General features: G+C 36.3%; 1 protein-coding gene and 1 long non-coding RNA gene across 3 annotated transcripts in view; one reads left to right on the top strand and one right to left on the bottom strand.

Annotated features, from left to right (window-relative positions):
* ANO3 (anoctamin 3) overlaps positions 1-14,932 on the top strand; it is a 427,831-nt gene that overhangs the window by 177,716 nt on the left and 235,183 nt on the right. The window lies entirely within an intron of this gene.
* Positions 1-14,932, bottom strand: part of LOC309606025 — a 45,508-nt gene extending 30,576 nt beyond the window's left edge. The window contains exon 1 of the long non-coding RNA XR_014231611.1: positions 1-14,932. This exon is cut by the window's left edge and continues 21,848 nt beyond it. This is a non-coding gene — a long non-coding RNA (uncharacterized lncRNA).

Below are 14,932 nucleotides of genomic sequence, written 5' to 3'. Positions count from 1 at the left end.
AGCTGAGAATACATGGAGAAGCCAACAAAAACCATGCCTATCAGACCTCAGAACAGCTCAGAAACTGTAAATAGCAAGAACCTCTGAATGGGCTACCTGGAATGGAGCTTAAACAGAATTAACTGAAAATCTTTTAAAAAGTAAAGAGAACACTTCAATGCATCCAAATGCTCAAGGCACAACTCCCAGTTTTCCTTCTTCTTTTCCCCTTCTCCTTAAACCAATTTATCACTTAGTCATTCAACTCTACTCCCAACACATGCCGGATCTTTCTTTTTTTCCTTTCTGTCCTGCATTCTTTGTAATTTGTTTAAATCCAATACCCCAGATCTCACTATAGCTGTAGCTAATCTACTGTATATATTTTTCATTAATTTTTTTCATGTCTCAAATCCAAATTTTATGAATATTCCTTGTTTGTTCATCTTTTCAGTTCTGTATTTTATTTTTAAACATTTTATCCTCAGTTACTTTATTATATGTGTTATGTGTGTTATTATTTAAGTATATAAAACTCTGAAGAATCTAAACCTATGTTTTTTTCTCCTGATTTTCATTTTCTTCTTTCTTTGAGTGATCTTTATGTGTCATATTTGCCAGATCTTAATCATCTTGATCAGTGGGAGTACTAGTGATCTCAGAGAGGCAACAGTGAGTGGTGGCATGAAGTGAGATCTTAATTCCCTGCCCAGGAATTGAACCTGGGTAGCCTGGATGAAAAGCAGGAATCTTAGCCACCACACCCCCTGGCTCTTGCCCCCAGTGAAAAAATGCATTTCTCACGGAGGCAAAAACTGTAAAAACAGGTACAAAGATTATTGTTAGAGACACAGCACAACAAGTGGGAGAGCACACAGAGAAACAGTTTGTTTAGTTAAGATAGGAGCAACACAGAGATGCACACCTGGAGAGAAAGGGTGTGGGCGTCCTCCCCAATGAGGAGGAGTGCAGTGAAGAGGCGGTTAAATCATTTATATAGGGCAGTTCATCAGGGTCTTTGTTTACCTTTGGCCAATTATCTGATTTCTTTTTCCACACCTGACCTGCCCTAGGACCCTGCCCAACACGCGTGCGCAAATTTTTTCCAAGATGAATTTCAGCCCAGAGGCCTATGGGATGGCCTTGGTATCACATATTACGGGGTGGTGCCCCCTCCTTTTGACCCCCAAGGAGACTTTCTGCATATGTGCAGTGTCTCCCTTGCCCCAAGGATGGGAAATGTATGACCTCTTGATCTTTTACTCAAACAAGGTTTATCCCCTTTCTGTTCCTGCCATGACTGTTATCTTAAGGTGTCCACAGGAAACAAAGCTATTTACCCTGTTCCTGTTGTTACTTCCATTTCGGAGAGCAAACAGGAAGCTGATTTTAAATGTCTAACCTGAAGCCCATCTACCTCCTGTCTCAGGAAATGTGAACAGGAGACTAGTTGTAAGTGTCCAGCCTGAAGCCTACTTTTTCCTGCCCCATGAAATGTAAATGGGAGACCAGTTGTAAATGCCTAGCTTGAGGCCCATCTATCTCCTGCCTCACTAGGGCTTAAACCAGGGATGCTTTTCTACAGAGAAAATTTGTGTTTTCCTTTGCTGGGCGCCAGGGGACAATGTGCCTGGGACCACTTTTTCCTGATTTAAATGCCCAATCTTAACGTGAAAATCGCAATTTTAGCTCCACACTTTGGAGTGGCCAAAGGTCTAGTCTCCTGGGTAACACAGGCTTTTACAAGCTTACCACTCACTACCTCTGTTCTGGTTTCAGATCATGATTATTTCTTTGTTTAATTTGTTTTGTTATGCTATTTTTTTGAGAGTTTCATTACTTCCAACAGTCTAAGAAATACATCAAAATATGTTTTAACCAGAATCAGGTAGTTCTTTAGCAAAAGAATTCTTTAAAATGTCAAGTCTTTTATTATGCAAAAAGAGGAATATTTTATATATAACATTTTATTATTTTTCCTGAAGTGACTATAAGTCTCTTATGGATAACACCAGTGTTGCATATGCTTATTGTCTTGGCTTTAGCACAGAATTTCACACAAAATAGTTGATTGCAAAGTCAACAACAAATGAATTAATAAAGGTCTATTTGAAATCTCTTAACAATAGCCTTTAACATATGTAATAATAGCTAAATTTTACTAAGCATTTAAATATGACAAGCTATGTTCTAAGTATATTGCATGTATCTCATTTAAGCCTCCATAATACATGCATGACTAGGCACTAATTGTTTTCTCATTTTACAGATTAGAAAACAGACTGAGAGAGCTAAATGAATTGTTTAAAATCAAACCTTATAAGTCATCCCATTATGACCAATCTTTAATACTGCTTATTGAACCACTTGAAGTCACTGCTAATGACCCATATTGAGAGAATGCCAGCAACTACACAAGGGGGAGGGGCCTTTAAGCAAATATCAATCAATCAATCAATCAACAAAGTTTACCCAAATAGAGTAATGTTGGGTATTCTGTACGATGTTAACACTTGCAAGAAATATTGGGGAACATTTTATACTTGAGAAAATCTAAATGTCAAGGCAAACCTAGAGGTGTTCACGTGTGCAGAATAAAAATTCAGTGCTTAGAGGTGAAGCCTGCAGAATTTCTTCCTAAGCCATGCATCCTTAAGACAACTTTGATATGTTAATTTATAAATTCACATATTTTAATTTCTTTTCTACTCCATAGCAACAAGATCAAGCCAGTGTCACAGAGATATCAGCAACTACTCCAAATGTGATTTTTTCCCTCTTTATTAGTGAAAAAGTGTAGAAACAAAATGGTACAGCGAGGAATAAGAACATGTGCTGAGACTGCCTGGGTTCAAATCCCAGCTCTACCATTTACCCTGTGGTGTTAGGCTAACTCAGCACCTCAGTTTCCTCCTGAATGTATCATGAACGTTAAAAATTTCTATCTCAAAAGGATTTTGTGAAGTTGTTGAGTGAATAGAGCTGAGTGCCTGAATGAATGAATGAATGAATAAATGATTCCAGGGTCTGACACAGAATTAGCACAATGTATGTATTTCTTATTGTGTTTCTCCAACCTTAGCGAAGCTGACCCTCTCATGTGCAAATGGGCACTCTTTGCAAATTGATAGGTATAGATACAATTCTTTAGAAGCTTAGGAACTTTGATTAACCTTTGAAAAGAATTTTAATTCCTATGAAGAGTCTTACTTTATAATCATGAATATGTACTAAGTACCACATGTTTGCTAATTTTGTCTAAAAGTTGAATATCTCAAATTACATTTTATAGTTCTTTATCTTTTCATTATGCATACTGAAAAGGTATTATTTTTCATCTTAAATAAAAGACTGAGGAATATTGAAATTCTAATTCTGTATGTACTCTGCAAAATTTTAAAATTTAAAAGAGGTTTATGGTAAACTTGATGTATTTTTGAAATATTATAATTAAAAGGCCCTGTGCACCTCTGCTGCCTAACTCAAGAAGGATGTACTGAGCTGTCTTAGGAAGTTCAGTACAATATGTGTGTAATGGTCTGAATTGAGAGGTAACACTTGAGAGCCGATATAAAAGTTAAATAAGAAAGCAATCAGTAATCAATAAACCACTCACTGTCCTGCCTTCACATGGTTTTGCCTTTTATTAAGTTTCTCCAAACAGTTAGAAGCCATAGGATGTAATTTTGTGGTTGGAAGAGAATAGTGTGCCAAACTCTTAGAATATCACTAAGAGGGTCTTTCTTTCCTCTTAGTGAAGTTTTACAGAAATATGCACTCAAATTAGACCTCAGGTGTTTCTTTTGTATAGTATAGATGTTAATGTCTCGGTAATTCAAAAGGGAATGTTTTCATATTTATAAGCAATGTGAATTATAGGTGAGAGAGAAAGACAGAAGTGAGAGACACATTTAAGAGGTTATTACAGTAAGGTAATGAAAGTGCTGATAAGAAAAAGAAAGAGATCCCAAGTTCTACTGCAGAATTACCTTTATCTTGAATTTTGTAGGAATTGGCATTATGTTGAGAGAGAGAGGGAGAGAGAAACTGAATTAATTGAAAAAAATTATGTGATTTGTAATCACTATTTAAATTTTAAAATGATTTAATTATTTTGGTCTGGGCTCAAGCCTGAGCTCTATTACTCATTAGCTGAATAACCTTGGATAATGACTCTCCCTCATTCTTAAAACAGGAATAATGATACTCAGCTGAATGGATTATTTCGCAATTCTGTATTTCTGAGAATGCACTTGGCTTGAAAAACTGAATGAGAATTTTAAAAGTCATAAATCAGAGAACTTTTGAGATTATCTGGTTCTGGCATTATTATAATTGTGGGGAAACAGGCTCAGAGAAGTTATACTGCTTGCTTGGATCATAACAGAGACTAGAACCCAGGCCTTCTGACTAACAATTGCTTTTTTTTTAAAATCACATAATACCTATAAAACCCATTCTTTAGAGATTTCATTATATATTATGTATCCTTACATATTACACTACTTCCTAAAAGCTCTCTTTCTTCAAAATTAGTTATCTTTCCAGCGGATTTAGAATTGTAAATAAGTTTAGGTTTAGGAAGTCAGAAGACACACAAAAATTTATGGAGTTAGAATGCTATTATGATAACTTTGGCCAAATAACAAAATTGGTCAAAACTCTAAATCTCTCCTTAAAAACAGTATTGGGAATTTCCTGGCAGTCCAGTGGTTAGGACTCCATGCTTTCACAGCCGAAGGTCCGGGTTCAATCCCTGTTCAGGGAACTAAGATCCCACAAGCTGAGTTACGCGGAAAAAAAAAAAAAAAAAACAGTATTGATTAATGTCTTCAGTAATAGGAGCTGGATTGAAAAAAAAATTAATAGATTTCTGTAGATTTTCACAATTTTCTACAGTGTCAGTCTCATAGATAGTAACCAATACATAAACAAACATACAGTAAATAATGTTTCACCAGAGGCCCTTTTCCCAGTCTTCCAAGGCTCCTGGGAACAACATCATATTATGGGAAAGCTGTGTAATTTGGGACCAAATCTGTAGACTTGGTTAAACTCAATGTTTGAATTTTGTATTAAGCTAGGCTTTATGTGTATATGTGTGAGTGATCCTTATAACAAACTTGTATGGAAGAAATACTGTTACACTTTCTTTGCAGATGAAAAACCTAAGACTTGAGGATCTGTTTACTCATCCACAGTCCCAAAATGGCAGCACCAGGTGCATCTTTGTGCCCCTTTTATAGTGATACCTTCCTCAAATCCTGGGAGAATTCTTTCTCCAGTCTCACATTTCCTTAGCCCTTAGATGTGTCTATCACTGCACTTGCCATACTCCATTGCATTTATTTGGAAACATTCATTTCCTGCTTTTACCCATGTAGTCCTCAAGTACGAGAACCAAGGCCTATTCCATGGGTGTCCTCCGACACCGACATGGTATCTTCAGCTGTGAGCAGGTGTCAGTACATGTTTGTGAAGGCAGTGTGGAGTCAATTTCTGTAATAATATTAATAACATAATAATATACTATTTCCATGTATTGTGTTTTTACTATGTACCATGCACTTGACTAGGCACTTAAAATGGATTATCTTTTCTGTTTCTCACAATGACCCATGTTATAGGCACTATTTCAGTATATTTGTTTAGTTGGTTGGCTTTCCTCCTCCCTCCCCTGGGGCTAGGAGACTCCTGGTGCAGAACCTCCAATTTCTCATTCTCCTCAGTTCGTAGGACATTTAGGTGCAGCTATTATCATTGTGTTACAGATGAAGAAATGTGTATTAGCCTCAAGATCATCACAAGTACTGAGGAAGTTTCCAATGAGAAAAAAATTCAGTTTGTTCAATGTAATCAATTAACCCAGAGAAACATATTGAAGACCAAAGACAGAGTGATATAGGCATTTGTCAGACAGACGTGAGTCCCAGTCTTGAACATTTGTCACCTTAGAAAAGACAATGTACTTACTTTGAACCGCACTTTCCTCAGTGGTAAAAATGATGTTATAATTTATTTTTCTAAGAGATATGATGAATAAGATTTATCATCACAGCATAGCCTTTAGAAGTTTGCACCTGGTATCACAAAATGTCATTTTTTTTAGCCTGCTTCTCTTTTGTACAAAAAAAAGTTACCTGGAATTAAAAAAAATATCAAAACACAGAAATAGCAAGGGATCACAAGATCACTTTAAGAATGTATTTGTTTCATAAAAATGGAGCTGACGTTCTCTTATGCAAAAAGAAAACATCCTGGAAAGAATGCCAGTATGTTTTGTATAACTTTTGAGAAGAGATAAAAATACAGCTGTAAGATGTTAAGATGTTTTCCTTGTCCAGTCCCATGTGGGTTATGACACTCACAGGTCATCTCTTACATCCTCTATTCCATGGTTTATATCAGCTCTAAAATGGTGAAGAAAACTTGTTCTCTTCCATTTTCTCAATCGTTATAAGGATGGATGAAAAAAAGCCCTTGAAAATAAAAGGTGCTGTACAACAGCATCGTCTTACATGAGAAACGTGTGATTAAAATCTGCAGAGCTCAGTAAATATTTAGGAAAAGAGCACTCAGAATGTCCTGGTGCAATTCCAAGCGACAGCTCTGATTTACAATCCATTAAGGGAGAGTGTACCCAGAATCACACTCCATCCAGGGTTCTGGACACACTAATTTTGAGGAAGCCAAAGAGCATAACTGATTTTTAAAGCAATCTGGAGAGAGGTTTTGCAGGAAATAAAGAACTCTTAGCCAGCATACGATTGAGGGGAATGGGCTCTATGAATTTTCAAAAGATCCCTGTAAGGATAGTGTTACCTTTGGAGAGGAATGGAGGGAAAGAAGTAAAAAGTATATTTCACGTGTGTGGGAAATGTTTTATAACTTAAAAAACGTGACACAAAGCAAATTTTATAAAATGTTAATATTTGCCAATTATGTAATTTTAGTACATAGATGTTCACTGTATTATACTCTATGTCTTTTGTATATCTGAGATGTTTTATAATTTTAAATTGATTTTCAAAAACAGGATCATGCGAGGTACTGCAGCATGGATGATGATTATTAGGACTGACTAAGTGAAAGGAACTGTGTAAGGCATGAATAAACATAAGCCATACTTTCACTGTCTGGTAGAGGTAGGGCTTCCTCATAGAGCCAGGCAGGATGTGCCCTGCAAAACTCGAGTGACGCTATCCAGATAGATTATCACGGGAAGAACTTGTGTCCCCTGGTGGTGTTCCATTCATCAGTCCTTGCAAGCAAAGGTGAGAGAGAGGAGCACAAGCTACCAAAGTGTCACTTATAAATTGGAGAGGACTAAGTGGGCAGGAACAGTTTTGTGAATGTAGTGACTGTTGAACTCAGTCTAGAAAGATGATTAGAATTTGGGTAGGTGATGGGGTAAGGGAGAGAGAGACAGCACATTCCAGGAAGATGGAATATTAAGGATGAAGTCATAGAGTTGAGAATATAGGGTATTTGTATATTCCTTCCACTCAGAATTTGTCCAGTACAGACACTTTATCTGGAAAACCTTAAAATCTGGGAAGATAAATTTATATCCAGACTCAGGTTTTGCTCTCCTCCAGAGCCCAATTTTACCTTCTGTCCACCACTCTCTTTTTGTGAGTTTCAAGGCACCCTTTTGCACTAAAGTCTTAAGAACTATAGGTATTACTTCTTTGGATATATTTCCAGAAGTGGAATTGCTGGATCATATGTTAATTATATTTTTTTAAGGATTTTTTAAGGATTCTCCTTAAAAATTTTTTTAAGGATTCTCCATACTGTTTTCCTTAGTGGCTGTACCAATTTACAATCCTGGCAGTAGTACACAAGGGATCCCTTTTCTCCACGTCTGTGCCAACACTTTGTTATTTCTTGTCATATTGATAATAGCACTTCTGACAGGTGTGAGGTAATATCTCATTGTGGTTTTGACTTGCATTTCCCTAGTGACTAGTGATGTAGAGCATCTTTTCATGTGCCTGTTGGCCTTGTGTATATCTTCTTTGGAGAAATGTCTATTTAGGTCTTTTTGCCCATTTTTTAATTGTAACCCAAACATTTGAGGAAACTTTAATATGCAAGGTCATCAGGAGAAATGGTTTTTGTTATTACTGGTCATGAGCTTACAGTGGATTGCTGGGCCATTTTCACAATCAAATCTTAATACTGAGGAAGCACTCAGATGATCATGTATGCCAACACAGACAATCATAGCATGTGAGAGAAAGAGATCATCCTGAATAACTGCCAAATTTTATTTTACTTTTTGTTTATTGAAAATATAATATAAAACAATGCTGAAAACCATTTTGTAGTAAGAATCACTGTAACAAATTATAACGCTTTTGTTTTGCTTATCACATCCTGACCCTTGACCATAGACATACCTATTGACAGTTGTAAACGTAAACATAGTGCGTCTGTCATTTGGCCTGTTGGTTTTTATTTCATAATTTAATTTTTTAAAAATTTTATTCATATGTTTGCTTTCTGTCAGGGAACATGCTAGGTGCTAAAGATACAGTGGTGAACAAAGCATTCACCACAAATTACACACACATATATATACTAAACAATGAAAGAAAATGAGGTTTCCATTAGTAAGAAGGAAATGGAGAAATTTTTTCAATAAATAACTAATAATATATCTCATAGCCTATCGCTTTGCTCCATACATGAATATCCTTTTTACTGTGTGCACACATCAATAACACTTAGACACCCCACAGCCCAAAAAGAGAGAAAATACCAAATTGCCTTCATGAACTGCTTTCATGCAAAAGTCAAGTATTTCTGTTTACTGTTGCTATTCTTTTTAGAAAGTTTTTTATATGTTTCTATGTGTAAAAATTATCATTCACTTTTAGATACCCATTATATGATGGCACAAAAGGAACAGGATATTGGCAAAAAAAGTCCATTTCCAAAAGGGAGACTGAGATATCAAAAACAGTAGTCACTGTGCCTTGACATACAGCATATCCCTGCGAAGAGGAAAAGTTTTTGGTCATGGAAGTGGAGTGAGTTCTGGGATCAGCTAATCATGGAATAGCCCCCGAGTAACTTCTCTAAAATAATTTCCTCCATTTATTGTCCTTCATTGTCCTAATTTTACCTTCTGAGAAAATCTCCCTTGTCATTCTCCTTCATGGCCTTATCTGAGATGGGAGAAGGCCTTTCTAGAGAAAGCACATGGTTAGTAATACACTTCCTGATATCTAAATTCAAGGATACAAGGATGACCTTAGTAGTTGAACAATTAGAGGATTTTGTGAAGCAGAAATAGGTTTCTTTAATGTTAAAGTTTCATTCTAATTTAATATGCTCCTGGTCACTTGTTTCTTGTCAATCCCATGCACTAAGAGCAACAGCCCGATATTTTGTGATCTTGTATAACATGAGACTCCGTGCTCTTAGTCACATTTTTCTATATTTTGCCAACTTCCTTGCTAAATTTTCTGCTTCTCTGGCTTTTCTGTCACCAACTTTAGTGTGAAATGGAAAATAGTTTTCCAGCCTTATGAGAGTCCAAAAAATTCATTTTTTATTGTATGCCACAAAACATGTCCTTAGAAAAGCTATATTTTACTCCCTCCCTGCTTTTTCTTATGAGGCAGCTTTTTATAAATTTTATCTTTTCTTGAAAAATTTTACTGAAAAAAAAGTGGGAATCAGTCCTTCTATGAAAGCATTCTGATTTCTTTTTTTATTATTTCCCCTAAGATGAGTGGCTGAATAAAAGTTGAAAAATATGTAACTATTTTACAAGCTCATAACAGGGACGGTCATCTCCCAGGCCTGAAATAATGGTATCATTGGTGCCCTTTGCTGCACGGTGGAGTCTGGCACACTTTTTTCTGTAAAAGACCAGATAGTAAATACTTCGGGGTTTGCAGGCCACATGGTCTCTGTTAGAACCACTGAATTCTGACATAATAGCATGAAAGAGCTGTAGTCAATATGTAAACAACTAGACAGGCTGTGTAGCAATGAAATTTACTTACAAAAATAAGTGGCAAGTCAGGGTTTGACCTGCAGAGAATAGTTTACTGACCGGTACTCTCAACTTCTTCACTCATTCAGTTCCACATTTTTTTTTTAAATTAATTAATTAATTAATTAATTTATTTATGGCTGTGCTGGGTTTTCGTTTCTGTGCGAGGGCTTTCTCTAGTTGCGGCGAGCGGGGGCCACTCTTCATCGTGGTGGGCAGGCCTCTCAGTGTCGTGGCCTCTCTTGTTGCGGAGCACAGGCTCCAGACGCGCAGGCTCAGTAATTGTGGCTCACGGGCCTAGTTGCTCCGCGGCATGTGGGATCTTCCCAGACCAGGGCTCGAACCCGTGTCCCCTGCACTGGCAGGCAGATTCTCAACCACTGTGCCACCAGGGAAGCCCCAGTTCCACATTTTAAAGTCTGTTACTTCCAAACTCCTGCTGTTTTAAAATAAATTCTGATTTGACAGTAGCATAAAACCTAATTCAAAACAGTTTAAACAATGAGGAACATTTATTTTCTCACCAAAGCAGCAATTCCAAATTAGGGCTCCTTCTTTATTGTTTAATGCACCAATTTATCAATACTTGCTCAAGGTTGTCAACAAGGACCCAGGTTATATACATCTGTCTGAACTACCATCTTTAGAGTCTTGTGCTCTAGTTATGCACAAACACAATATCACACTGTAAAAAAAGGAAGAGTCTTTTCCTTATATCTCCTTTTCAGAGTGAGAAAACTTTCCCATATGCCCCATTAACATACTTCACTTCACTTTCCATCCACACAAACTAGGTCACATGCTCAGTTGTAAGCAGATTACAGTTAAAAGAAATAATATTACCACCATTGGCTTGGACTTCTCAGAATTTATAACTGACTGAAGATACAGTCACCTTTTAAAAATAGTGGATGCCTGAACAAAATCTGGGTCCTGATTGCAGTGATGTGGGAAATGGAGTTTTGGGTGGAAAACCAATAAATGTAAAAAGCATACTTAAGGCTGCTTGTGAACTATTTCCTTTGGGCAATATCTCAAAAGAGTAACTAATTCATCAAATATTAGGCATATTCTTACCATTCATGGTTACATTTTTTCCCCAAAAGTTTAAAAGAATGCACTTGGAGAGTAAGACTAGATTAGTTATACAGCAATCCTGCCAATGTTTCTACTCAATTATCTTTTTTTAGTTTTATAATCTTTTATTATGGAAAATTCCAAATGTATAAAATGTAGAGGGAATCATATAATGAAGACCTATGTACACACACTGAGCTTCAACATTATCAACTCCTGGCCAAACATGTTTTATCTATACTCCTATTCACTTCTGTCAGCCACTGGATTAGTATTCATGAAACACCATGTATCTCATGTTTTATAAAATATTTCAGTGCATATCTCTAAAATTTAAATAATATTTAAACCTAAAACCAAAATATAAGTTTCATACTTTAAAAAATCATCATCCTTAATATCATGAACTAAAATCCAGTCCTTGTTTATGTTTCACAAATTGTTTCTTAAATTGAGTTTTGAAGTTGTTTAAATAAGAACCTAAAAAGATCCATACATTGCAATCGGTTGATGTTTCTCAGCTCTCTTTTAGTGTATAGGGTCCTCTCACTATCATTTTGTCTCTTGCAGTTTGTTTGATGGACAGCTTAAATTTTTAGCTTGTAGATTTACCCACATTCTAGACTTTGCTAGTTACATTCCCTTTATGTTGTTTAATATGTCCCTTGGTCCCCTGTGTTTCCTGTAACTTGAGAGAGAGATTTTTAAGTGTGATCAGATTCAGATTTTTGTTAAAGAATATCTCGTAATTGGCGTTATATATTTCTATCAGGAGGCACATAATGAGTGGTTTTCTCTCTTTTTGCAATAAGAGCAGTCACTGGTGATCATTGTCTGGATTTATTATTTCACTAGGACATCATTTTATCCTAAAGATGTAGAAATTGAGGTTCAATTAGGTTCAGTTATTTTTACATAGTCACAGAGGAAGTGTGACAAAATTCATTAGCAAATCCTTTTGGCTCTAACTTCAAAATATAGCTTGAATAGGACTTTTTACACATCCTCTCTCACTACCACATTAGTTCAACGTCTGTTTTCTGTTGCCTGAACTACTTCTGTAGCATCTTAATTATCCAGTTTCAATCCTTACTTCCTCCAGCCTGTTTTCCACATAGTAGCCGAGCCAAGCCTTCAAAACAACAGACCAAGTCACTGCTTTTAACCTTCCAATGACTTCCCATCTCATGTATTATAAAAGGCAAATTACTTATTGAGGTTTACAGGCTCCTACATTATACAGCTCCTGGCTTTTTCGTTTACCTTATTTTCTGCTACTCTTCTCCTGCTCACTGTTCTGTAGCCACAGAGGCCTCTTTGCTTTTCTTTGAACATTTCAAACTCTTTCTAATTCAGGACCTGCACTCGTTTTGCGTTTGCACCGGGATGCTCTCAGCCCATATGTTTGCATGCTTCATTCTCCACTTCACAGATTTTTGCTCATTCTTCACCTTCATAGAATGAGCTTTTGTGATCTCCCCATCTAAAATTGAACTGCCCATCATTCTTTGTTCTCATACCCTGCTTTTTGTTTCATTTCTGAGCACTTATAAATACCTGACATTACATGTTTTTATGGACAGTCTTTCCCACTTGTATGTGAGTTACACAAAAGGAGGACTTTGTGTTATTCATCCTCTTAATACGATAGAACTAAAATAGTGCCTGTCACAAAGTAGGTGCTTAGTAGTGTAAATGTTTGAATAACAGGATGACTGAATGAGTCAAAACAAGAAACTACACTGAATAACTCCTAGTCTTCATCAGAACTTGTCCAGGTGACGCTACGTGATGAATTTGAGCTTCTGTTTTGTTGCACTCTAGAGCACCAATACTGGGCTTACACACCTTCTGGGGCCTGTTTAATGTTGTTTTGCCTAATCACTTTGGAAAACTACTGCTTCTCAAGGCAAATTTACTCCCTGTCTGATTTGTAGAATAATTGCTGCCCTTACTAACTAAACCTATCTCTAGATTTGATTCTACATCAAGAAGAAAAGTAATTAGTGAACAATTGTGTTGCAAAGTTTAGAACTAACACATGCAGACTTCCTAGAATATTGCTGATGCTTGATAAAATCTGGCAGTGCTAGTGGCAGTAGTAGCAGGAGCAGGAGAAGAAATCATTATCCTTACTCAACTTACACTTCATTTTGGTTTCTTTTTCCTTAAGGCATTTCCAGTTTCGCAAGCCGTTGGAGGGAGGAACATTTATGTAAACTAACATTTATAGCAATGTAACCATTGTCAGTGTTGTGATGAAAAATTGCATGGGGAAATATAACAGTGATTTTTTTCAGAAAATACCTCCAAAAGATAGGATACTTAAAAGAAAACCATAAAATTCCATGTCTTGTGCAGTGGAATTAAGTTTTAAAATCACATTACTAATTCTTGGTAAATTTGTTAATAGTCAGCGGCTAATTTGAATAACAAGTAATTCCATGTGTTTGTGTGTGTGTGTGTATCTAAAGTCATTAGATAGCAGTGCCTACTAAAGTGTTTGCCTCATAGCAGTCATTCAAAAAAATGATACTTTTTTCTCCCCCTCACAGACACTGTATAGCTTTTTGTTCTTTCCATGAAAAAAAAAAATCTACAAAGTGAAAAAAAAGAATAATTTAATTAGATAAAATGCCATTTGCTTTATATGGTATTATCTACTATCAACACTTTGCTGATGCTTGAAATAATCCATTTCTGGAATTCTCTTATCTCACTTGGATGATGTCATAATATTGCCTAAATATTTTCTGAGCTTGTCACAGATTCTAATCTTAAAGTTATTTTGTTCCAGGTTCTATTAAAGAAAATAGAAAGGAGGTATGTCTTTTTATTGACATAGAAATTACAAATGTGTATATGTTCATTTCTTTAGTTCTTTATTTTTTAGATGTTCTGACTTCTGCTGGTAAAACCTAGTAACCAAACATGATTGAAAACCATTGAGAAGACACTGAGTCTCAGGATATCAAAGGCCAAGTCTGCACACATTCTTTATAGGCCAACCTATAAGATGATGAAGCTAGTACATGGCTGTCCTCTGTAAATGTCATGCATTTGAGCTAATGGTCAAGACCAACTGACCAAGAGCAAATAATCGTGACACAAAAGATCTGAGACAATTCCCCTATCATCGTTAAAAGCTACATGTGCAACTTTGAGCAAATCATTTATCTTCTCTGTCAGTTTCTCTATTGATTAAATGTGAAGGTTACATTGTACAAGCAGTTTTCAAACTTAGGGAGCGTGAGTATATATATTAAAAATTCAGATTCTTAGACTCCTTCTTGAGGGATGTAGTAGTCCTGGAAAAGGACTGAGGAGTCTGCATTGTAATACACTCTGCAGGTGACCATGGACCTCACATTGAAACTGCAGAGCTGTCTGCAGGGTCTCCTCTGACTCTACAGTTTCTGACAATTTTTTTTTCCTTTTCTCATATTTTTGGCATTCTAAGCCTTGATGGCATATTTTCTAAGTGGGATCAAACATCCCTCTAGTCACCATGTTTCATCACTCAGAGCCTTTGCTGATAGACCATTGAATGCAATTTTTAATATCACAGAGAATTCCCGTGAGAATTCCACAGGAATCCCATTTTATCTTTTGATAGAATTTTCTCAATAATCACAAGATTCTTGGAAAACTTTGGTTTAGTTAGCCCTTCACCTACATTACACAGAAAAAGAAAGGTGTGGGGTCCATATGGACCTACTGATTACACTGGCAAAATAAGACTGAACATATAACCTATTGTTAACTTTTAAGTGGGTAAGTTTTGCAGTAGATAAAAAATTAAACCAGCCCAGTTTAAAAGGTCTAAGAATCTATTGCAGTGTGTGTGTGTGTGTGTGTGTGTGT

The sequence above is a fragment of the Balaenoptera borealis genome (genome assembly GCF_965194805.1).
Source record: "Balaenoptera borealis genome assembly, chromosome: 11".
In the NCBI taxonomy this organism is placed as follows: Eukaryota; Metazoa; Chordata; class Mammalia; order Artiodactyla; family Balaenopteridae; genus Balaenoptera; species Balaenoptera borealis.
This window is presented reverse-complemented; position numbering and strand designations above follow the sequence as displayed.